This window comes from Panthera onca, chromosome D1 (genome assembly GCF_046562875.1).
Source record: "Panthera onca isolate mPanOnc1 chromosome D1, mPanOnc1 haplotype 2, whole genome shotgun sequence".
In the NCBI taxonomy this organism is placed as follows: domain Eukaryota; kingdom Metazoa; phylum Chordata; class Mammalia; order Carnivora; family Felidae; genus Panthera; species Panthera onca.
Window position 1 is genome coordinate 20,269,525 of NC_138348.1, and position 26,103 is coordinate 20,295,627.

At 37.4% G+C, this 26,103-nt stretch overlaps 1 long non-coding RNA gene across 3 annotated transcripts in view; it reads left to right on the forward strand.

Annotated features, from left to right (window-relative positions):
• The window catches only part of LOC132661653 (uncharacterized), a 731,817-nt gene that overhangs the window by 434,539 nt on the left and 271,175 nt on the right, over positions 1 to 26,103 (forward strand). The window lies entirely within an intron of this gene.

Genomic DNA, 26,103 nt, shown 5'->3' on the forward strand with positions numbered 1-26,103 from the left:
AGGTGTTAACTCTTCCTTAAATGTTTGGTAGAATTCCCCTGGAAAGCCACCTGGCCCTGGACTCTTGTTTTTTTGGAGATTTTTGATTACTAATTCGATTTCCTTACTGGTTATGGGTCTGTTCAATTTTTTTTTCTTCCTGTTTCAGTTTTGGTAGCTTATATGTTTCTAGGAATTTGTCCATTTCTTCCAGATTGCCCATTTTACTGGCATATAATTGCTCAGAATATTCTCTTATTATTGTTTTTATTTCTGCTGTGTTCTTTGTGATCTCTCCTTTTTCATTCTGGATTTTATTTATTTGGGTCCTTTCCTTTTTCTTTTTGATCTGACTAGTGGTTTATCAATTTTGTTAATTCTGTCAAAGAACCAACTTTTGGTTTCATTGATCTGTTCTGTTTTTTTGGTTTCAGTAGCATTAATTTCTGCTCTAATCTTTATTATTTCCCATCTTCTGCTGGTTTTGGGTTTTATTTGCTGTTCTTTTTCTGGCTCCTTAAGGCGTAAGGTTAGGTGTATCTGAGATCTTTCTCCCTTCTTTAGGAAGGCCTGGATTGCTATATACTTTCCTCTTATGACTGCGTTTGCTGTGTCCCAGAGGTTTTGGGTTGTGGTGTTATCATTTTATTTGACTTCCATATACTTTTTAATTTCCTCTTTAACTGCTTGGTTAGCCCATTCATTCTTTAGTAGGATGTTCTTCGGTCTCTAAGTATTTGTTACCTTTCCAAATTTTTCCTTGTGGCTGATTTCGAGTTTCATAGTGTTGTAGTCTGAAAATATGCACGGTATAATCTCAGTCTTTTTTGTACTTACTTAGGGCTGATTTGTGTCCCAGTACATGGTCTATTCTGGAGAATGTTCCATGTGCACCGGAGAAGAATGTGTATTCTGCTGCTTTAGGATGAAATGTTCTGAATATATCTGTTAAGTCCATCTGTTCCAGTGTGTCATTCAAAGCCATTGTTTCCTTGTTGATTTTTTGATTAGATGATCTGTCCATTGCTGTGAGTGGGGTGTTGAAGTCTCTTACTATGATAGTATTACTATCAGTGAGTTTTTTTTATGTTTGTGGTTTATTTATTTATATATTTGGGTGCTTTCAACATTTGGTGCGTAAATGTTTACAATTGTCATGTCTTCTTGGTGGATAGACCCCTTGATTATGATATAATACCCTTCTGCATCTCTTGATACACTCTTCATTTTAAAGTCTAGATTGTCTGATATAAGTATGGCTACTCTGGCTTTCTTTTGTTAACCATTAGCATGATAGATGGTTCTCCATCCCCTTAGTTTCAATCTGAAGGTATCTTTAGGTCTAAAGTGGGTCTCTTGTAAACAGCATATAGATGGATCTTGTTTTCTTATCCATTCTGTTACCCTATGTCTTTTGATTGGTGCATTGAGTACATTGACGTTCAGAGTGAGTACTGAAAGATATGAATTTATTGCCATTATGTTGCTTGTAGCGTTGGAGTTTCTGGTGGTGTTCTCTGGTCCTTTCTAATCTTTGTTGCTTTGAGATATATATATATATATATATACACATATAGCATTTTTAATCTTTCTGGCTATGTTTTTACTTCTTTTATCTCTGCATAAAGGGATTCTAATCTATTTTCGACTCCAGCTAGTATTCTTATTATCATGATTCTAAATTCTGGTTCAGACATCTTGCTTGTATCTGTGTTGGTTAAATACCTGGCTGTCGTTTCTTTGTGCTCTTTCTTTTGGGGTGAATTCCTGCTTATCTGTGGTTCAGGTTGTGCAGATCCTCCTGTCAGTTTTCTAGGTGTAGGATGATTTAGTGTTGGTCTGGCTATATTTCATGAATGCGAGACACAAAAACTTCCATGCTGTTCCGCCATCTTGGCTCCCTCTCCTAGTTACCTTTATTTCCATTGGTATGCATTTGATATATTGCTTTTCAAAATGGTAGACTCACATTGCAGTTGTGTCCCAAATTGCTTGATCTTACACATTTTACCACATCTTTATTATCTTTGGCAGTTGTGATATATTTTAAAAGTTCATCTGTGCAATAGCCATGAAATATAGCCTCATTATTTTAACTTACATTAACTTGATTATTTGTAAGATAGAACATTCCCCCACATATTCCTTGAGAATGCTAATTTTCTCTTTTTATCATTCAAATGAGTACTATTGCATAAATACATTATTTTCTCATTTCTCATATTTGCAAAGAATATATGCATATATCTTAATCTAAGTAAATATATATTTTATATATCTGTAGATATATAAATATGTATGCATTTTTCACTTTACTTTGATAAACCCATTGCAGGACATATAACATATCAAATGATTCTTTTCTCTGAGAGGTTATCAAAAGGTCTAGTGTTTTTATCATGTACTACTGAGAAATTTATTTTATTTATTTATTTTTAAACATTTTTTATGTTTATTTTTATTTTTGAAAGAGAGAGAGAGACACACACACACGGAGCACAAGTGGCAGATGGGCAAAGAAAGGGAGACACAGAATCCCAAGCAGGCTCTAGGCTCTCTGAGCTGTCAACACAGGGCCTGATGCGGGTCTCAAACCCGCTGAATGCGAGATCACTGCCTGAACCGAAGTTGGATGCTCAATAGACTGAGCCACCCAGGTGCCCCAAACTTTATTTATTTTAATGAGATAATCCATATTACCTTTACTTGACTCGTAAGCTTCCAGTACGTCAATGAAATAGTCACTCCAGTCTAATTAAGGGATTGTCATAAGAATCCTATCATTTGTAGGCTGGTGACTCTGCTGGGTATGAAGGATGTGGCCAAGGGGTGACAGATCCAAGGTTTTGAGAACCAATGGTGCCTGCACTCTGTGCCATGTTTGGGACCCTGAGAGAGGGCACTTGGATCAAGCCCAAGATTTTAGTGCAGACTTTTAGCCCAGCACACAACATGAAAAATAAGTTCTGAGTGTCATTTGTGGCAGCTGCCATCTAGAGACCCACTACTTAGTTGTAGGCAATTTTTGGTCTCATAAATTTTCATGGAACTGTGGCTATAGAAAGGACTTAAAACTATAAAACTTATCCTTGAAGTAAAAACAAGAGAGTCTGTCTACTTGTTTGAAGTGTTTCAGCCATAGAAGTGCATTTGGATGACTCCAGAGAGGGTAAAGGGCTTGCACCAAGACAGACAAAAATTGTTCTCACTTAATGCTTGGTAAGCACAATCATGTTGGGCCATATTTCAGAGGCTCTTTGACCTGCAAATGGGCAATAAAATGCCATGACATTGGGTGAAAAGTAATGAGAGCATGTGGCCCTCATTCTACCTTTTTTCCTTCCTGGTTAAAACCTTCTTTAAAAAAAAAAAAAACCTTCTTTGACATTAATCAGAAACAGGACACCTACTCAGCACTAGGCATTCCCTAAAGGTTAGAAGGTCTCAGAAGTGACATCATTTATTTAAAAACAATAAGTTCATTTATCTTATCATTCACTCACCAATCAGGGAGTGGATTGCAACATAGTACAACTGAAAATTTAAACTTCAGTGTTTTAACTTCTAAGTTCTCTGCCAACTATTTAGCAGTGTCCCTGGGCTAGATGGATAGCATATCTGAGACTACATTTCTTATTTCTGAAATGAGAGACGGGACCAGATTACCAAGTTTTCTTCTGGCTGTCACATTTTGTGATTCTTTAGTAACATATGCATCAAGAATGTACTTCTGGCACAAGGCCCTCCTGGCTTAGGAGCAAAGTATGAAAGAAATGTAAGATATATCCCCTGTTGTGCCAGATTTTTTAATCTTGTGACCCTCCCACAAACATAACAGGCAAGTGATGATGCATGCACCCAAAAAAGCGGGGCATACAAGAGTAGTGTTCCGAGGTTGTCTTGACAATAGATGAGACAATACCCAGTGTGTGAAGGCTGGAGAGATAATATCATGGACTGGATGCTCTGCAGACCTGTATTCCCAGTTGGACTTACAGTACCTGGTTCCTGGGCTGTGTGGTTTAAGTGTTTGGACTTCTAGGATTTAGTTTGCTAAAATCAGAAGGTAGTCATTTCCTAGCTTCATTTATTATTCTAAGAGTTAAGGGATAGTATGTGTAGCATATTGCTAGTTCCCTGATATGTTGTAGACACTTAAAAAATGGCAGACAGGATATGGAGAGGGGTGGAGATACAGGAAGAGGAGAAATGTGGGCAGTATAGACCAAGGCTTTGGGTCAGATCTTAAGAGTATTTGTTTTTTGTACTTTCACATGAATAAAGGAATTTGCCAAATGTGGCATACGTGTATATCATTTACATCATGGAGCTTCAAGTTTTAGTGGGTCGACCCCCCACCAAAGAGGAGGAATGTAAATCTCCATTACCGTGATACATGCTTTTAGTGTCTAGTGTACATTGAGAACTTATAGCAAGATGACCTGATTTAATCTGATGTCTTAGAAAGACGATTCTTCAAGGAGGTGACCTCTGAGCTGAAATCTGAAGGATACTAAACTGGAAATGATGAATTGAGGGGAGCCACACACATAAAGCCCTGACATGAGAAGGAGGATGGTACGTCTGATTAATAGAACTGGAGCAAGGAATAAGGTACAAGTGGTGCCCTAGAGTCCAGTGGATGGAAAATCACTAAGGGAAAACATCAAGGGCAAGGGTGGGGGGAATTGTTGCTAAAGAGATCTGACAGGATTCTTGCTTAAGGCAGTCCAGGTGATCAAATTTCAGCTGAGGGATGATGAAGGATGAGGAATTTGATCAGATATGGGGGTGGAGATGGAGTGGGGAATTCTCGATGAACTAAGTCTTAGCAAGACTCTTGCTACAATGAATATCACGGTCCAGGCTTAGAGGGTTTGGAGAAACCTGCCTAGAGTCTGGAAAAGGAGATATCTTTGTCAGATCTAATTGTAATTTATTTTCAATTCATATATGTGATTAGATAAGGAAAAACTGGATAACTTCTTTCTAAAAGTATATATTACTTTTGTACATCAAGTCATAACATCTTCTAAAATGATTTTTTTCTATTACATACTATGCTAAGTTCAAAATAATCAACATCTATAAAGAAGTTTCATTAAAGTGTAGGTATTTTTTATGTGTGCTAAGATTTTAAGGATAATGATGTCACCACATTTACAGGGCTTAAAATAGGTATTGTCTACAGGTATTCTGTCCTTTGATAGGTGTTGGGTTATGTAGCATCCTTTCAACCAATACACATAATAAAACAGCATTATGCATTATGGAACCCAGGATAGAGCAGTGAACAAAAGAAATATCTTTTGTTCTCTAATGGAGCACTTTCTTTTCTTCTTTAAATCACTACCAAAAGCCTTTAGTTCTGACTATAAAGTCCTGGATCTATCTTGGCAGACTCTACACTTTATATTTATATTTCCCTTCATAAGTTTATTCTTGCATTCATATGTGATCTTCATGACAATTCTCTATGAAGTAGGGGCAATAGAGGGTAATGATTAAGAACATGAGTTTTGTAGTCAGACCAATTGGGGTTGAAATCCTGGCTCTACTATTTACTAGCACTTTTTTGCTAAGTACATTACGTGCGTTGTTTTAAACTCAAAAATACCTCTAAGTGAGAGGTTGAGAAGTGTTGTTATTTCCATCTGTAGATGAGAAAATTGAAGCTCAGAGAGGTAAAGATGTTTTTCCAACGGCACACACCTAGCTCTAAAATGTAAGATGATGCTGCTTGCTGAAGGTTAGCAACTTTGTCTTCTATAATAATTAAAAATGTTTCATATTTTCCTGACTCTGAAATTCTATAAACCTCTTGAGGTGGACCAATCTCTGGGCCCCTAAATACTTTGCCTTATTAAAAACCAACAAAGTCTCCTGTTGAAAGAGTTGCCTGGCCAGGGAAAACATTTTTTCTTGTTTCTTAATGGAAAATCAAGCCTGCTGATTAAAACAGAGTAATAGTTTTGAAAGCTTCCTCTTGACAGAGCCTTTGCTTTCTCATTTCCTAATGAATTACTCCCCAAAGAAACTCATTATATTTCAGGGCACAAGACTCTCTGGAGACCTCCCTGCCTCCACCATTCACTTACTAAAATGTTCATCATTTAGAAACCTATAAGCCTTGCCACATTCAGAGTCCTCCAAATCCTTTGCTTATCAATAACTCTTTGTTCTAAGTTATGATCAAAAGCAGCTTTGCCCTCAGATAAATAGGAAAGGAAATCTTCTTTTACAGATAAGGAACATTTTGCTGATGAGGTGAAAAGATGTGATTATTATATTACACTTTATTATTATATTATTTTATTATTATTATTAATGTATTATAATTACTGTTTAGTTAAGAGTGTTGGATCATTGGGGTGTACACATAAAATAGTTTTATCATTTCCATTTTTTTTAAGTTTATTTATTTATTTTGAGAGAGGGAGAGAGAGCATGAGCAGGGTAGAGGCAGAGAGAGAGAGAGAGAGAGGGAGAGAGAGAATCTCAAGCAGGATCCACACTGTCAGTGCAGAGCCGAATGTGGGGCTCGAACTCATGAATCGTGAGATCATGACCTGAGCCAAAATCGAGAGTCGGACGCTTAACTGACTGAGCCACTCAGGTGCCCCAGTTTTATCCTTGCTAATAAGAATTCCCAGTAAGGCTTAATTAAGCCCTTTCTTGCCCACAGGGGAGCAGGTGCCTTTTGTGGTATCTAATTCTGTAACATTTTTGTCTCTTTAGGTTATTAAAGTAATTTCTTTTTAGTTCTTAAGATTCAGAACTTTTAATTATAATACTTCAAATCCATGTCTGAGAGAAAACTCTCCTATTCCTTTCCTGCTCTGTACCAGCTCCCCAACATGCTGTGGTACCTATGCAACACTAGTAAACTGGTGGGGTTGAGGTATAGGGGTCTGTTCTCATTTACATATCCCTCCCTTCACTATGGGGACCTCTGAGGCATTGGGGTGAGAGCAAAGGGTGGTGGAAATATGTAAGTTTTTTTTTTTTTTCCTGGACAGCTTGGGACTACTTTCTTGCCTTATTGATTCTGAGCTTGAGGTGGACTGCTGGTGGTTTTAAGAGCCCTCATACTGATGGAGGCTCAAGTCCAAGCAGCCCCACTGGACACTGAGGGCCCTTTGTGAGGCTCGCCCTTGAGTCATGCTGATGGTGTCATGCTGTCCTCCTAGGCTGTGCAATTTCCTTGTCCCACTTCTTCTAAAAGACTGGGTACTAATTTCATCTACCGAATGTGGCATCACCTGTGATATGTGCGGACACTACTAGGATCCATCATCCACACCTGTCCATCCCACCGTGCCATTTCTCCCCAAAGCTCTTTGCCCTGACCTGGAAGCATTGGGCAGGTTAGTCCAACTGGTAGCCATCCCTTTGAGACTGAATAGAACGCTTCTCTGCTTTATCCTAACTTCTCATGGTGGCCATTGTTCTCTGGCACTTTTTGTCTTGCATCACTCCAATCTCTGCCTCCATTGTCATGTGGCATTCTCCTCATCTCATTAAGGTCTTCTTTATAAGGACTTATTGGATTTTGGCCCAGTCTACTTCAGTATAATCTTATCACAGTTAACTAATCACATCTATAACTTTTATCTCCAAATAAGTTCACATTCTGAGGTACTCAGGGTCAGGAATTCAAAATATCTTTTTGGGGACATGATTAAACCCATAATACCCTTCTTTCTAGACACTCCCAAATTTGACAAGTGATTCCCTTGGCATTAAGAGTCAGAACTAGTCATATGATCTCTTTCTGCCCCAACTGGAATGTAAAGAAAAGAGGTAGGATTTCTTCATAAATATTGCAGTATTCAAAACAATAAACTTGTCTCCCCTTTCAGTCTTTTATTTTTTTAAATTTTTTAAATTTTTTATTTTTTTTAAATATGAAATTTATTGTCAAATTGGTTTCCATACAACACCCAGTGCTCATCCCAAAAGGTGCCCTCCTCAATACCCATCACGCACCCTCCCCTCCCTCCCACCCCCCACCAACCCTCAGTTTTTAAGAATCTCTTATGCTTTGGCTCTCTCCCTCTCTAACCTCTTTTTTTTTTCTTCCCCTCCCCCATGGACTTCTGTTAAGTTTCTCAGGATCCACATAAGAGTGAAAACATATGGTATCTGTCTTTCTCTGTATGACTTATTTCACTTAACATAACACTCTCCAGTTCCATCCACGTTGCTACAAAGGGCCATATTTCATTCTTTCTCATTGCCACATAGTATTCCATTGTGTATATAAACCACAATTTCTTTATCCATTCGTCAGTTGACCTTCCAGTCTTTTAAAAACCATCTTGAGGTAAGGGGAGGGGATAACTAGGTCTTTTGAAACGTTGCTCCTCTGCAAGGCAGGAGGTGAAGTGGTTTGCCAGAGAGGTAGCAGGTCTGAACCTAGAATGTTTTAAACTTAATCACCTTTATCCTCACCTCTGGGCTTTTGTTGTCAGCTCAGGTAAACAACAAAAAAATTATATGTAGTATCTAGTATCATTTTATTATATGAATAATATTAATAACGATGATAACAATGATGTTCACAAATTTTTTTGTGCACAGTTATGCCAGGTACTGCCATAAACACTCATATTTAATTTTAAAAATTTAATGTTTTTATTTATTTTTGAGAGAGAGACAGAGAGATACAGTATGAGCAGGTGAGGGCCAAAGAGAGAGGGAGACACAGAATTCAAAGCAGGCTCCAGGCTTTGAGCTGTCAGAACAGAGCGCGATGTAGGGCCAAAGCTCATGAACTGTGAGATCATGACCTGAGCCGAAGTCAGTTGCTTAACTGACTGAGCCACCCAGGCACCCCTCTTTTTTAATTTTCTTAATTCTTAATTTTAAACTAATGTTAATTTTACAAGCAATTTACAAAAATATAGAATTTTTGTATCTATCCTTCACCTCACTTCCCCTAATATTAGTGTTATGTGATTTTAATACAATTATCAAGATCTAGAATTCAATCCTATATAACACTATTAACTAAATTATAAAATTTATTTATATTTTGCCAGTGTTTCCACTGGTGGCCTTTTTCTATTCCAGAGTCTTATCTAGGATCCCAAATTGCATTAAATTTTTATTTCTTCATAGCATCTTGTAGTCTATAATATTCGTCAGTCTTTCCTTGGTTTTTACAGTCTAAACACTTTTGAGGAATATTGATCAGTTACTTTGTCAAATGTCTTTCAGTCCGGGTTTGTCTGTTGTTTCCTCCTGATTGGACAAGCTGCAGATACGCATTTTTGGCAAAGTATTCTACTGAAATGCTTCCATATCCTTCTCAGTGCAGGCTGTCATAGGATTCGTGATATTATATGTTATCGCTGAGATACTGTGCTGAGTCACTTCATGAAAGTTGTTTTGGCAGGTTTCTCCATTGTAAGGTAGTATCTTTTCTCTTTATGGCAAGAAATATCATGAGGGGGATACTTTGAGGCTATGCTAATCCGGTTTCTCTTCTAACTTGCACCTACAAATGTTGGCATCCATCATGGAACTTGTCTGCAGCAATTGTTGCTGTAGTGTAATGGTTATTTTCTATCTCCCTCTTTCCTTTTACATTTATTAACTGGAATTCAACTGTAAGGAAGTGCTGCCTTTCTTCCCCATTTATTTAATTATTTATTAAGTCAGGATAGGTTCAGGAATTAATATATTTTTAAAAATCTTTAAGCATTTATTTATTTTTGAGAGAGAGAAAGACAGAGAGAGTGCAAACAGGGGAGGGGCAGAGAGAGAGGGGGACACAGAATCTGAAGCAGGCTCCAGGCTCTGAGCTGTCAGCACAGAGCCCAATGCGGGGCTTGAACTCAAGAAGAACCAGGTCATGACCTGAGGCGAACCCAGATGCCTAACCAACAGAGCCACCCAAGCGTGCCAGGAATCGATATTTTTAATGTCGGAGCTATAATTCAATATTGTCATTATTTATGTTGTTGTTCAAACCATTCCTGCTTTGATATCAATGCATGTGCATATGTGATTTAGTAAATACACATGTATTTCCTAAGTATTTACATTGAGAGGGCCTAGAAAGAAGGTAATGCCAGAACCAAAGTGTATACATCTAGCTCCTAGTTCTTGGTTTCTCACCACTATTTCCCAATAGAAGGAATTCAGAATCTTTGGAGAAGTAGTAGATAAAAAGGCTAAGACAGAAATATGAGATAAGTCTGAATAGGAAGTGTTCAGAAAAGGTTGGGGCTTATTGAAAGAACACATGAACCTACCTGAAGGAGCTCCTAATGACCACATGTAAGGCAGACTTAATCATCCTCTTTATACAGATGAGGAAAATGAGATACAGAACCATTAAGTAACTTTTTTGAGATCACACAATTAATAAGAATCAGAAAAAAACACTAACACAGAAGAATTTTTGTTGTTGTTGTTTTTACCCCAAAGCCCATCCTCTTTACCAGCCTACAGAACTTTCTCTCCCAAGCAGACTTAGGTCAGTGCCAATTAGCCTTTATTTGGTGTATTGATAATTTTCCCCTCAGGGCAAAGAACGAGTTTCTGTCTCCCATCGACAAGGTTGAATTTTAAATTAATTGTACAGTTAGTTTTGTAGAGAATTCCAGTAAGTTCAATGCTAGTTTTAGAATGGAAATATTTATTGAATGACCAGATTTTTCATAAAATTAAAGCCATACTCCTGATCAGTGACTTCAGATTTGAAGGAGATTCTTTCTTTAGCTTTGACTTCATCTTCAAAATTATTTCCTGTAGCTATGATAGTCAAGAACAGATTAATTAGCATGATATATCTTCGATTTTCACTTTTTTTAAATTGCAGATTGTCTTGCTTTATACATTTTATTTTAAATCAGTATCAGTCTAATTCTATTGCCTGTTTCTCCTCCTCCTCCTCTTCCTCCTTCTTCATAATAAGGACTTTTTTTTTCTACCTTTAAAATCTAACAGTTTTAGTGGGTTATGTTTCAGAATTGATCATTCTGAGTCATTTTTACCCAGCATCTGGGTAAATACTTTTTAATGAAAAGATACAGGTCTTGTTTTATTTTTGGAAAGTTTCCTTGGGCTATAGTTTTAAATATTGATTTTGTTTCATGTTTTTATTTTTGTCCTTATGTCATCAATCATATGTATTTTGACTTCCTTTGTCTTTTATTTCATCCACTTTCTATTTTTATATCTTCATCTAATTTTTATTCTTGGTCGGTTGTCTGTTTTGCTTAAAATTTCTTAATTAAATACATTTTTAAAAATTTTTTAATGTTTATTTTTGAGAGAGAGAGAGAAAGAGCATGAGCAGGGGAGGGTCAGAAGAGGGAGACACAGAACCTGAAGCAGGCTTCAGGCTCTGAGCTGTCAGCACAGAGCCTGATGTGGGGCTCGAACCCATGGATCACAAGATCATGACCTGAGCTGAAATCAGATGCTCAACTGACTGAGCCATGCAGGCGCCCCTTTAATTAAATATTTGTCATTATTTAAATCAACTCTACTTTTTTTCACAAGTTTTAGTTTACAGAGAAAGGGAAAACATTTAGTTTGCAGAGAAATGGAAAACATTGTACAGAAATCCCTTATAGTTCAATCCAGTTTTCCCCATTATTAATATCTTACATTAGTATATATTTATTATATAATCATTATATATTATATAATGATTATATTATTGTATAATTAATGAACCAGTAATAACAGACACATTATTATTAACTAATATTCATACTTCATTCAGATTTCCTTAGTTTATGCCTTATATCTTTTTTCTGTTCCGGGACCTCAAACAAGAAAAATATATTACATTTAGTTGTCATGTCTCCTAGGCATCTCTGGGCTATGAGACTTTCTCATATTTTTATTGTTTTTGATAATGGTACTTTTGAGGGGTATGGGTCAGGTGTTTTGTAGAATGACACTCTATTGGAATTGGTGTGGTGTTTTTTTTCATGGGTGGCTGGGTTTGTCAGTTTGGGGGAGGAAGACCATAGATGCAAAAATGCCATTTTTTGAAATCGTTTTAAGGCTATGTATAATCAACATGTTTTATCTCAGTTGATTTTGACCTTGAGCACTGAGATAATGTTTGTCAGATTTCTCTACCATGAAGCTATTCTTCCCCCCCACCCCCCCATTCTTACTGTAGTCTCTGAAAGGAAGTCACTGTGCTTCCCACACTGAAGTTTGGGATTTGATTCCAGTCCTGGAGGATACAGTAAGTCCACAAATTATTTGGAATTCTAATGCACACATTTATCTCTTCCGTTTATTTAATTATTCCAGTATTTATCTATATCAGTATGGGCCCATATATATTTATTTTATAGTCCAGTGCTTCTTGATTTTTTATGTTGTTGCTCAGATTTTTTTAGCTTTCGCCATTGGGAGCTCTTTCAGTTGGCTTCTGTGTGCCTTTGACATACACCATTAAATTGGGGGGGATTTTTTTAAGCACTTAATATGGACAACACAACATGCTCCAGACTCATCTTATGTATTTTTACCCCAGTCCTTGGATCAATCATTTCTCCAAGTAGCTCTGGTCCCTTTTATTGGAGAACAATATTAGAAGCCAACATCAGGGTGCTAGGTATCCTTGTTGTTACTGGAGTGTCATTGATTCTAGGCCATCTCAGCTGACAAAGGAAATATATATTTGTATCTACACACATATTATCTGTAACCTTCTATCTTCACTATGTTAAGCTACATGTGAGTTCTTATTGATGTTTCCTGCTCTCATCAATTACATGTCTATCATTCCAGCAGGCTCCCCTGGCATATAAGTAAACTCTTATTCCAACTCTTATATTCAAGAAATCTGGGTTTTGCCATCTGCCATCCATTTACTTAATTGTTCAATTCAAGTATACATGCACAGCACTACGAATATTGCTAATCCATACCCCCGTGGGAAACAACATTGCCAATTAGAACATAGTGCTTATGTTCAGTTACAGCCTCCCCTCACTTCCAGAGTTACTTAGGTCATCAACTTCCCCATCCACTCCCAACACTGAGGTTGTTTCATATATTTGTGATATGGTTAAATTATTTTGCACCATGCTGCATTTTATCCAGTGATCCCCAGGTGTCCTAATTTTTTTTTATTTAATTTATATGTTTTAAGTTTCCATCTTTGTGCTGCAAAGTTCTGTGGGTTTTGACAAATGCATAATGTTACATATCTATTACAGTTTCACACAGAATAGTTTCTCCATCATATAAGTATACAGTGTGTTTGATCTATTAAATCTTCCTTCCTTCTCTTGGCCTTTGGGCAACTGTTAGAGGAGGTCATCAAGAGGACATGACCCCCAGTTGAACCACGAACTCACCCTCTCCCCTGTCCTTGGAATGTGTGTTCCACCTACCAATCCCACAGCTGGAGCTGTTAGAAGGATGTAGCCTTGAGAGAGTAAGGTGTTGAGACCAGATGGACTGAATATGTGCCTGAACCCAGCTGAGGTCTCTGTTTAAACTTTTAAGATTCTAGCAGGCAGCTGGGGAGACAGCAACAAGTGATCTTTTTTACTGTTTTCATAGTTTGGCATTTCTCAGAATATCATATAATTGGAATTAGAAAATAGGTAGCCTTTTCAGACGGACTTCCTTAGAAATGTCTATTTAAGTTCATCAATGCCTTTTATAGCTTGATAGCTCATTTCTTTTTATCAATAAATAATATTACATTATATGGATGTACCAGTTTATTAATTCATTCCCTTATTGAAAGATATCTTGGTTGCTTCCAGCTTAGGCAACTATGAATAGTTATTACAAATATTTACATGCAGGTTTTTGTATAAACATAAGTTTTAAAAGTTGGGTAAATAACCTAGGAGTAAGATTGCTGGACGATATGGTAAGACTCTATTTAGCTTTGTAATAAGTAGCCAAACGAACTAGCTGTGCCATTTTGTATTCCCACCAGCAGTGAATGAGTTTCTATTGCTCCTTATCTTTTCCAGAGTTGGTATTGTCAGTTGTCTGAATTTTAGCCACTTTAATAGGTGTTTAATGGTATGAAAATATTATTTTAATTTGTAATTCTCTAATGACAAATGAGGTTGAGCATCTTTTGATGTACCTATTTGCTACCTGTGTATCTCCTTTGGTGAGACCTCTGTTCAGATAATTGCCTATGTCTTTAATAAACTTCAATTTTAGAGTAATTTTAGGTCTATAGAAAAATTAGGCAGAAAGTGTGGAGGCTTCCTATAGATGCCCTATCCTTCCCACCAGTTTCTCCTATTTTTAACATGTTGCATTATTGTGGAACAATGATTTCAACTGATGAACCGATACTGATACATTATTATTGACTACAGTCCATAGATTATATTAGAGTTCTTTCTGTGTTATACAGTTCTGTGAGTTTTGATAAATGCATGATGTCATGTATCTACCATTATAACATGTAGAATGGTTTCATGACTATAAATATTCCTAAATATCCACCTATAATTCTTCCTCTCTGCTCCCTGAAAAACAAGTAACCACTTATATTTTTACTGTTTTGCATATTTTACATAGTTTTATGTATTTTACAAATATATTTTTACATAGTTTTGCATCTTCCAGAATTTCATGTTGTTGGAATCATACATTATATGGCCTTTTCAGATTGGCTCCTTTCTTTTTTTTTTTTTTTTTTTGAGGGAATAGCTGAATTTATTTATTTATTTATTTACTTATTATTTTTTAAATTTTATTTTATTTTTAAATATATGAAATTTACTGTCAAATTGGTTTCCATACAACACCCAGTGCTCATCCCAACAGGTGGTCTCCTCAATACCCATCACCCACCCTCCCCTCCCTCCCACCCCCCATCAGCCCTCAGTTTGTTCTCAGTTTTTAAGAGTCTCTTACGCTTTGGCTCTCTGCCTCTCTAACCTCTTTTTTTTTTTCTTCCCCTCCCCCGTGGGTGCCTGTTAAGTTTCTCAGGATCCACATGAGAGTGAACACATATGGTATCTGTCTTTCTCTGTATGGCTTATTTTACTTAGCATAACACTTTCCACTTCCATCCATGTTGCTACAAAGGCAGATTGGCTCCTTTCACTTAGCAGTATGTGTTTAAGGCTCTCCTCCATGTACTTTTGTGACTTGATAGCTCATTTGTTTTTACTGCTGAAAAATATTTCATTTTATGGATACCGATTGAGGGGCATCTTGAATTCTTACAGAAATTGGCAATTTTGAATAAAACTGCTGTAAATATTCTTACTAAGGTTTTTGTGAGGACATAAGCTTTTCACTCCTTTGGGTAAATACCTGACTGTGATGGTTGAATTGTATAATAAGTCTAGCTTTGTATGTTCAGCTTTGGAAGAAACTGCCAGACTTTCTCCCCAAGTGGCTCTAGCATTTTGCATTCCAACCAGCAATGGATGAAAGTTCCTGCTGCCCCACATCCTTTACCAGCACTTGGTGCTAGTGTATTTCCAAATTAAAGTTCTGCCCTCCAATTTCCAAATGTTTGTATGACGATCTTTATTGCAGTTTTTCAGTATAATATAGTTTTCTCAGCATCAAGTGGTCTTTTTGGGGAGGAAGGGAGACATTTCACCAGCTGGAATGCTTTGATTCATCTTTCCTGTTTCTATTTCTGTAGCTTTATGTGGATATGGTCAGATTATTTTGCTGTTTCTATTTATTTTTTAAACGTTGTTCCTAGTTTGGGAATTCTGTGTCTTCTCTTTTGTCCTCTCCTCTGCTACTTCTTCTATGAATGGGGTTGGTGTGGTAGTGGGAAGGAGGGGTTGATCAGCTTTCGTTTTCTTTTGTTTGTACAATCCTTAATTCCACCCCCTCCACTTTGTTCCTTATTTCCTCTCACTACCTCATTGCTAAACAAGAGTACTCATCTTCTATATATCTGAACATCACCCCAAAGCAGTATTTCTACATGGTCACCACTACCTGCTAAGCTCCTTCACTGTAGCCAGTGCTGTGAACCCCCAAGTTCTAACTTGTGTTCACGATATTGGCATTTCATATTGAACTTTCACTTTCTCAGGTGATTTTGTGCTTTTTGTGTGTCCTTCACCCTCTTATTTTCTTCATTAAATCCCTAAAGCCTCTTGTATCCTGTTCTCTACATCTACAGGCTTACATTAAAGGGGAAAAGCTCGTCTGGAAGTTTTAAATCTACTTACACTTAATTTAAAGGTGGTGCTACTTTTTATCTTCTGGTTCTGGTAAACGCATATTATTTTCATTGCTGTTATGAGTTTTACAGGAGGTTGTTGGGAAGATTTGAAATCTGGCAGTTCCTATTGTCTTCAAACCACTAGTTTTGAATTAAAAGTAGAAATTTCAAAACTTCAGAAATGATTTGTCCTGGATACAGCTCTGTGAGAAGGTAATATCCTGAGCTTTCAAAGACTGAGGCTGTGAGCTCCATATTGCCGTACAACAGATGGAAAAGTGAAACATTTGAGATAAGAAAAAATAGGTGAATGGATCGGTAAAGAGAAGCATTTGGATAGATAGACATACATTGTGAATATATATATTAGAGGCAGAGGGATGGTGGAGAACTTTTTCTGCTTTGTGAAGGATTACTTGGTCCCGTCTTTTAACCATAGAGTAAGGGGTTTAAAGAGGAGAAAATTTCCTGTCAAAGAGAAACTGATTCATGGTGTCTCTCTGTCTGCATGTTGCAGGCAAGCCAAATATGATTGGCAACTATTTCCAACAAAAGGAAAACAATTAGCAGAAAGTCTAAGAAAGAAGTTATTTTCTTAGGGAAAGAAAAACATTTTAGAGCATTTGTCCCTCTATGGGTGGTATGTCGTAAGTAAGGGGGTAAAGGTCTTAGATCTGACCTGTGCCCTAGCTCTGGAGGACATTCATACCTTGTCTAAAAGTTTCTGGGCAACTAAATTGGTAGACTTCCCTGGCATTGCTGGTGATTGGCGATAAGTGCATCAGGGGTAGGTGGGGAGAGCCAGAGAGAGGGAAAGAGAAGTATAAATAAGGCAAAACGGGGGGCGCCTGGGTGGCTCAGTTGGTTAAGCACCAGACTTCAGCTCAGGTCATGATCTCACAGTTCCTGGGTTTGAGCCCCGCATTGGGCTCTGTGTTGACAGCTCAGAGCCTGGAGCCTGCTTTGGATTCTGTGTCTCCCTCTTTCTGCCCCTCCCCTACTCTCACTCTGTCTGTCTGTCTCTCTCTCTCAAAAATAAATAAACATTAAAAAATTTAAAAAAAAATAAGGCAAAAGGGACTGGGACAGTCTGCATTTCCACTACTTGTCAGAGACACAGGAATTTTTCCCTGAATGGAAAGGACACTGTGAAAGGCAGCAGAGCTGAAGGCACCTTGTGAGTCCCCTAAATGAGCACCCATACCAGAACAGGAGAATTTAGGCAAAAAATGGAGCAGACCCTCTGTGGCATGGAGAGAAAGAGGAATCATTTCTTTGTTGGTCACCAAAGTTAGGGATCTACTCTAAGAGAAGCTTCCATGAACCCCTAAATAGTCCAAATATGTGTTCCCAAAGATTCCAGCATTTTTTTTTGCCAGCAGCTTAGAGAGTCAGAAGGCAGCTAATGGTAGATGAGGAATTTGGGTGGGGAGGATGGAGAACCAAACAATAAATCTGTCAACTTGTCTGGGTTGTTAATCTCAAGAGCAGACATTGTTTCCACAGGACAAGGGAAAGAGTTCAGGGCCCATCTCTCCATTTGCCATCTCTGTAACATGCACACACACACACACACACACACACACACACACACATGCACACGTGCATGCACACACACACACTTCTGCAGGTAAGTCTTTGGAAAGTTCTGGTAGTAGACAATTGGAGTATAAAAGGTAACAAGGATATCCAAGGTTGACTACCCAAAATAAAACCATTTTAAACAAGAAGGGAAGAGTTGGAATTGATAATAATCTGAAGAGACCAATGTCCAGTCAGTGCTTTTCTTTTCCACTCTCTCCCCGTGTAGTTTGTAGACAACAGAGGCAAAAAAAGGAGTTAATCCCTATTATTAATAGATAAATAAAGTTCCTTGTTATTAAACCTAAAATCCTGCCACTGAAGATTCATTTCCTTTAGATCATAAAATTGACTAAAATCTGTCCTGTGTACCCTCCCATGTTTGTTGAGAAGGATGAAGACAATTGATGTGATTACCATCGTAAGCTGTAAAATACCGGTATCACTATCAAATAATAATAATAGAAATAAATTATAGTGTGTAATTATCAACTAAACCCTGATGTCTGTGTTAAGAGATGTCTTATATAGATTTCTACAAGACATTCTCCTTTCTGTTTTAGCTACTTGGTTTCTAACCCCTCTGACAAATGTGGAACTAATGTGGAGGTCTTAGAGCCAGAGGATGAGGAGAAAAAATAAATGTGATTAAGACTGGATTATAGGTTGAAGAACATTTCAAAGCATATATGTGACACGAGTAACAAAGAAACCCTACGGCCGTTGGAAAAACAAAACAACAAACTGATATCTTTCCATTTTAATCCAACAAGAAACAAATCCTTTATTATCTGATCCCTATAGCTATGATCCTTCCTGAAACCAGTTTGCCTACCTATGTTGGGTATATTTGAGGGGTCCTTAAACTTCTTTGCACTAAATTTTTGGGGTTTTTTTGAATACTTAGTGTGTGCTAGGCACTATTTTAAGAATTTCTTGTGTGTCATATTATTTTAATACCTACAGTGAGTAGGTACAATTTTTTTTTAACTTTAGGGAAAAGAAACTGAGGCACAGAGGGATTAAATAACTTGTTTGTCACAGCTAATAAGTAGTACATGTAAGATTTAAAGTCAAGAAGAAGTCTGACTCCAGGCAATGCTCAATTACTGACTTAAACTGCTAATTTTGGGGGTCCACTTTCCTGTTTCTTCAAGAGGCATTTGAAAACCATCATATTTAGGTGATAATCCAATTGCCTGTAAAATGAAAATTTGTTTTTGTTCTTGCTTACCTGTTTACCCACATACATACTCACTCACTCACTTAAGCATTACCAAGTTCTTTTGATTTTAGAAATGACTAGGCCTTTTGTTGCTTTAATCCTTCTGTGCTTAGTGAATTATGTGTGTTATAACCCTGGATTTATTTTATCTTTAGAAATTACACAACTAGGGGTGCCTGGGTGGCTCAGTCGGTTAAGCATCCGACTTCGGCTCAGGTCATGATCTCATGGTTTGTGAGTTTGAGCCCCGCATCGGGCTCTGTGCTGACAGCTGAGAGCCTGGAGCCTGCTTCAGATTCTGTGTCTCACTCTCTCTCTGCCCCTTCCCCACTTGTGCTCTGTCTCTGTCTCTCAAAAATAAATAAAAATGTAAAAAAATTGTTTTTAATTACACAACTAAAAGACTCTGATTGTGATCCATCTGGGAGCACTGTAAAGTAGAATTAGTCCATGCAAGGCCGCCATTTACTAGCTCTGTGTGTCCTTGGTTTTGTGTAAACTTTATAAGCTACAATTTCCTTTTCCCTAAGGAAAGAGAATTCTACCCACTTCACAGGTGTTTATGAAGGTTATATAAGATGCTCTATATAAATTCTAAAGACTTTTATAAATGGATGGTTCATCTGATAACTAATTTGTCTTCTATTCTCTGTATCATCTCTTCATTTCTCCTTGAAAAATGAAACTTCCCTTGATCTCTCATACCCTGTCAATACTCTAGAGTTTAAGTAGATAACCTAAGTTTCTCACATAGTGTCTTCATCAGAGAAGTAAGAAATATGTATTTGAAAGTGGAGAAAAATGAGGCCAAAGTGTCACACAGGGGAATTGGAACCAGAAGTAGTTCTAACTCATAGTCTAAATTCATTTTCTTTAGATTATAATGTTCTCTTTTTCTCATCTCTGCTTTTTATTTCATTTCATCATACTGTATTTTCATCTCTTTTCAGATCTAGAGAAGGAAAAAAAATGAAAACAAAAATTAATTCAGATCTCAATTGAGCAAGATCTTTTTTCATCAGTTTTTAGGGTTCCAAGTTCTATGTTTATAGAGGAAGTATAAATTGGTAAGAATTTAAATTCGAGTACGACTTCATTGTTATGTGTCTTTACATGCTTCGTTATATATGTTTTAGAACACTCATTACATTCACTATTCAGTAGTACTATCAATAATTTGTTTTAAGATGCAGAAAGTAGATGAATTCATTCCCATTTTATAGATAAGGATACGGAAGCTCAAGGAAATTGGACAGGATACACTGCTGGCTGGTTTCACAGCTGGTTCAAGGAAAAGACAAGTGAGAAGAGAAGGACCCTTAAAGATAAATCAGAATTCAACTCCTTTTCACCTCAAGTATTACTATTTACTGCTTGATCAAAACTATTCAATTAAGAGTATCTAGTCTTTGACCAGGGAATTTGTAATACATGACACCCAACTGATTGTTGCACTGAAGTACATAGCACTCAAATGGCAGTGATTTCTGGCCCTGGCTAGGATTTTGAGGTCAATTTGAGATGATCCTCTAAAAAAGAAAAAGAAAAAGAAAAAAAGATTAGAGTGGGAGAGAGCCAAAGCATAAGAGACTCTTAAAAACTGAGAACAAACTGAGGGTTGATGGGGGAGGGTGGGTGATGGGTATTGAGGAGGGCATCTTTTGGGATGAGCACTGGGTGTTGTATGGAAACCAATTTGACAATAAATTTCATATATTGAAAAAAAAAAAAGGTGATCCTCTATCTGGTAAGTGGTAGGTGTGGGCTCCATGAAACTGCTGGAAATACCCTGGGAAGAAGAGAATTCTGTAGACAGGAAGTGATTTTGAGTATGTGATAGATAATCATCACACTGACATACATTTGAGCTTGTACATACATTATTTGGTAATTAGCATATCTAATTGCTTTCTGACATTAGGAATTAGTTTGCCTGTTTGCTTTGCTTTTCTGCTTATTGCCATTACCAAATGTGTCAGTAGGGTCCACTGGTCCCCAGAGAGCTATGCCTGTGGTCTGGGTCTCCTTTAACTCACAAAGGGCTCATCATATAAGAGAGTTGATTTCAGGATTTGCGAATCATCTGTGACCTGTGAAATACTTGAAGAGAGAGCACATTCCATTTTGGTAATTTCCAGGGAGATTATAAATCATGGTGATTATAGTGCATGGTAATAGAAAATAATTAGAGTTTATGCTTAATGAATATGTATGCTGTGTTGCTATTACATAATCCTAAAAATGATCATCATTACATGGAAACAATTCATACTTTTTTTGCTGGTGTATACAAACAATGTTTGGGACAAACAATGTCCCAAATGGTGATGAGCCACAAAATAAGGTACTATGGGATGGACTAGGGTCGGTAACAAAGAACTTCAGGAGGAGTGATGAATCTTAAATACTTCTGATAGGATAATGTAGTGATTGAGGTGTTGGAATATTTCCAGGGGAAGTTGCTTGATTGGTCTTCAAGCAATCTTATAGGCAGGTAGTACCTTAGAAGTAGAAGTCTTATGGAATAGGAGAAGCTTCTGCAAGTGTGAATGATTAATTTATGTGGCAACATGACTGGCCCATGGTATGCCCAGATATCTGGTTAAACATTATTTCTGGGTATGTCTGTGTGGGTGTTTCTAGAAGAGATTAGCATTTGAATTGGTGGGCTGGGTAGAGCAGATTGTCCTCACCAGTGTGGGTGAGCATTATCCAACCCATTGAGGGCCTCAACAGAACACAAAGGCAGAGGAAGGTTGAAGTTGCGTTTGCCTGTCTCCTTGAGCTAAAACATCAGTCTTCTTTCTTCAGGGACCCTGGTTCCCAGGATTTCAGATTCTGACTGGAATCCATACAATTGGCTCATCAACTCTCAGGCCTTTGAACTACACCATCAGCTTTCCTGGGTCTCCAGCTTTGCAGATGATAGCAGATCATGGGACTTCTCAGACTCTGTAATCATGTGAGCCAATACCTTATAATAAATGTCTTTCAAGATATGTTAGATAGATAGATAGATAGATAGATGATAGATAGATAGATAGAGATGCATAGATCTAAGGAATTAGATAGGAGATTATCTATCTATATCTTCTACTGGTTCTGTTTCTCTGGAAACCCTGGATAAGGCACTAATATGCCAAGGTTCCTCAGCTTTGCACATCCAGAAACTTGAACTTGAACTCAGTAGAGCTGAGTTGGGTTAATCTAGGAAGACTAGATCATGCTAAATAAGTTCACAATAGACTCAAGAATGTATACCAAAATGAAGTTGATTAGTTAATTTTTTGGATAAATAAGACGTGGTCACCTTGTTGTAAAGTAATAATAAGAGGCTAACTTGATGAGTATAGATTCAGAATAAAAATTAGTCATAAGACTGGATAATTTAATGTTATTATTGTGATATACTGTCCCTGAGGAATAGGATATTACTTTAGAACCCTTCATTTTGATCAGAATTTGAGTCCATATTTGTAAAACATGGATAAGAATTTATTTTTAAATGTGGGACATTTTATATATACTCAACACCTTTGGTTTGGTTAGTGTCAAGTCTTGATTTGGTCTGGGAAATTTTCTTTTCATTTAAGGTAATTGGGTATTACTACTGTGATGCACCTTGGGTTGACTTTATAGTTTACCTCTGAGAAGTTATACTTCTTTTCTGTTAAAAAATACTTTAGTAACATCTCATTTTTTCTCGTTGCAACACCCAGAAATCTTTAGGAACAGTTGGAATCAACAGAGGTAGATGGAAAAGTTGAGAATATAACCATTATAATGTAAGTCCCTAAGAAGCTTGATGGCATAAATGAGGACTTATAGGTAATAACGAACCATGAGAGTAAAGAGTTTAAGAAGACCAGTGTGGTCTGAACACATTAAAATATAGTCAAGAGTTATGAGATCACTTGGATGGATGCTGGGGAAAGATACATTGGAGGTAGGCAGTTGCAGGTTCTAAAAGGTAATAGTAAGGTAAAATTCAATCTGCAAAGTAAAAGTGTTATAGGTCCTTCATAGGGAGGAATGAGGCACTCTGAGGTCAGTCATGGAATGAACATTCACTGATTGAGAACCACTCTGTCTTTTAGCCCTCTTCTGTTTCCTGGGGACACAGAACTGAATGGCATAAGGAAGCTTCCTGCTATACAGTGTAGAGGAGGAGGCAGACATTAAGCAACTATTTAAAAAATCTGTTAAAGAGTCATCAGTGGCAAAGTGCTACAAAATAAAAGTTTAGAATTCCATGGCAGGCTATCACAGTGGAATTAAACAGAGTCTGGGCCACAGAGGGAGAGGGTGTCTGGGTTCTGAAGTGACTTTCTGGAGTAATAGAATAATAGATTCATTTACTTATAATTATGAATCTGCAATTACCAGCAGGGGGTTAGAATACCTAAAAAGTGAGGTGAGATATTGTTACGTACTGTGTTACTTACTATGGGCTCAGAGGATCTGAGAATCTTCCGTTCATTTTCATTTTTTAATAATTAGTAGCATAAGCCAGTGTCCTTGAGCAAATGTTTGAGACTCAGTGAATGTTCTGAGATGGCTGGGTGATAATTGGCCTCCCTGGGATTCCAAGCTATATCTAACTTGAGTGCATTTACTTAGTGACCCTATGCATATGACAAATTCCAAATGCCTATTTATACGTGTAGGTGTGTGTCCTAGACGGGAATGTGGAAGATTGAACATTAATAAACTATACTTGGAAATGGAGTAAAATTGAGGGAGAACACATAGTACGTTGTGCTTGGTCCTCATTCATTCATTCTGCAAATTGTCATCCATGCCAAAATGTGCAGCCAAAGTTGCAGTGAGATTCCAGAGAGCACAGTGTTAATAAACTATTTTCTCTCTCTTCTCCTGGGTTTGAAATGTCACCAGAGTCCTGAGATGCAATAGAGGATTTTAATGTACATTCAGGTGTATGATTCTTTCTATTATCATTCTGATTATTATTATCATTATTCACATCCTATTAGCTTTTCACCTCGAGCTAATGTGACATTTCAGTGCTATGGAAAATCAATGAGGCAAAAATTTCTCATGCTACCACAAACAATTACTGTGGATTTAAGTACAAAGACTAAATACCACATGGACAATACGGATAAAGAGATTAAAATGCACACACATACATGCCATCCATTATTGAGAATCTTTTAAGTGTTTTTCAAAATTAGTGTTTTCTACTGGGAAGAAAAGATTCCCTTATTGAATGACTATAGCCTGAACTGAAACTTGCTTTCAGCATAATTAGCTATGTCCTAACTTCTGATAATGATACCAAACTTCGGGTTTAATTAGACTCTAATTGCTGTTTTAAATTGTCTCCTGCCTCACACTTTGCTTTCTTGCCATCTCATTCTGTTTTCTTTTTAAAATTTTTTTCCATTTTCTATTTTTGTTCCTGTATTGACACCACAATACTTAACAAGTTAGTCACAAAACTTCTATCAAAGAGGCTGGTCCTACCAAGAATACATGATGTTTTCCAAGAAGCTTCTCGAACAATAATTTTGTGTGACAAAGAGTGGCTGTTTGTCAAGCACATTTTCAGTTTCTTCTGGGAAACAAGTAGCTCATGTTTCCTTACATGTAGGAATGGCCATATGACCAAGTCCTGGCCAATGGAATGTGTGTAGAAGTGATCCTAGTTCATCAAATCTTTCACAGGATCCTCCACTTTCTTTCTTCTCTGGTCTTCTGGCTGGATGTTGATGTCCAAGTGACTATGGAGGTGACACAGGCTTCAAGCCCTTCTATCCTGGATCTGTCTCCTTCAGCCCTACCTACTGGTTCTCATTATGTAAGTGAGAAATAATCTTCCAGTGAGTTAAGCTGCAGAGATGCACCAAATACCTGTTTTAGCAGCTAGCATTACCTGACTTAAAACATTTGGTAATGTCTCTCATGAACCATTGGCTAATGTTTTGCTTGACTCCTCTATCAGTCAGGGTTTCCCAGAGAAACAGACCCTTCAAAAGAGATTTATTTCAAGGACTTGGCTTATGTAATTGTGAGAGCTGGAAAGACTTAAGCCCTGAAATCTGGAGACTCAGGCAGGAGATGATGCTTTAGTCTTGAGGCAGAATTTCTCCTTCTCCTCCTCCTACCCCCCCCCCTCCTCCTCCTCCTTCTTCTTTTCTTCTTCATGAAAACCTCAGTTTTGCTGTTAATCCCTTTCCACTGATTGGATGAGGCCTTCCCATGCAATTAAGATAACCTCCTTTACTTTAAGTCAACTGATTGTAGATGTGGTTAACATGCTTTTACAGCAACACCCAGATTACTGTTTATAACTCTGGCCAGGAGGACATATTAAACTAGGGGAAGGAAACGCTCTTTGCTTAAATCCAGAAGTTTAAACTCTTAGAAATTATATGAACTTCCTATTAATGTAATAGAAATGCCTAAATAGAAGACTTTATTGCAAGTACAAAGTTCTTCTATTAGCAAAGGCAGATACATACTAGGAGTCACTAAATACAATCGACAGTGGCCAGCCTGACACATACTTGTGTGAATAAAGCTGAGCCTAAGAATAAGAATCGTATAGCATATAAAAGATTAGAGTAGATCATTGAATTCAAAGGTTTACAGCATTGTGTGTGGGAAAAACAAAACCATCTGTGGGTTGGTTACAATATTTTCTAACCTCTAAATAACATTTTTTCCCCAAAAAATATTGTAACTGTTGGTATTGAGTGATTCCACTGGGGTTGGTGATTCAGGAGATGCACAGCAGTTTTGACCTGGAGACATGGAAAATATGGAGAAGTAGGAGACAGAATCTACTCCACACAAATGTAATCCAGATGGGGATACGTGCAGTGTGGGCTGGTGGATGAGGGGACTTGTATGAAATTTCCATTGTCTTGGTCTCATAAGACAATGATTTCAAATCAGGTGAACAAACCAACAAACACTGTTTGACTAGACAGTCATGGAATGAGAGACAGCGTAGCCTTCAAGTGCCTGCCTGGTCCCTTACTACCTTTGTAACTTTGAACAAAAACATTTCAGCCTCAGTTTCCCCACCTGTCAATTAAAAGGATTGTGTACAACGATCTCCAGAGTACGTTTCAGCTGTAACACCTGTTAATTCTCTGATGTGTCTCCTCTGGGGAGAGGTATGTGGTTC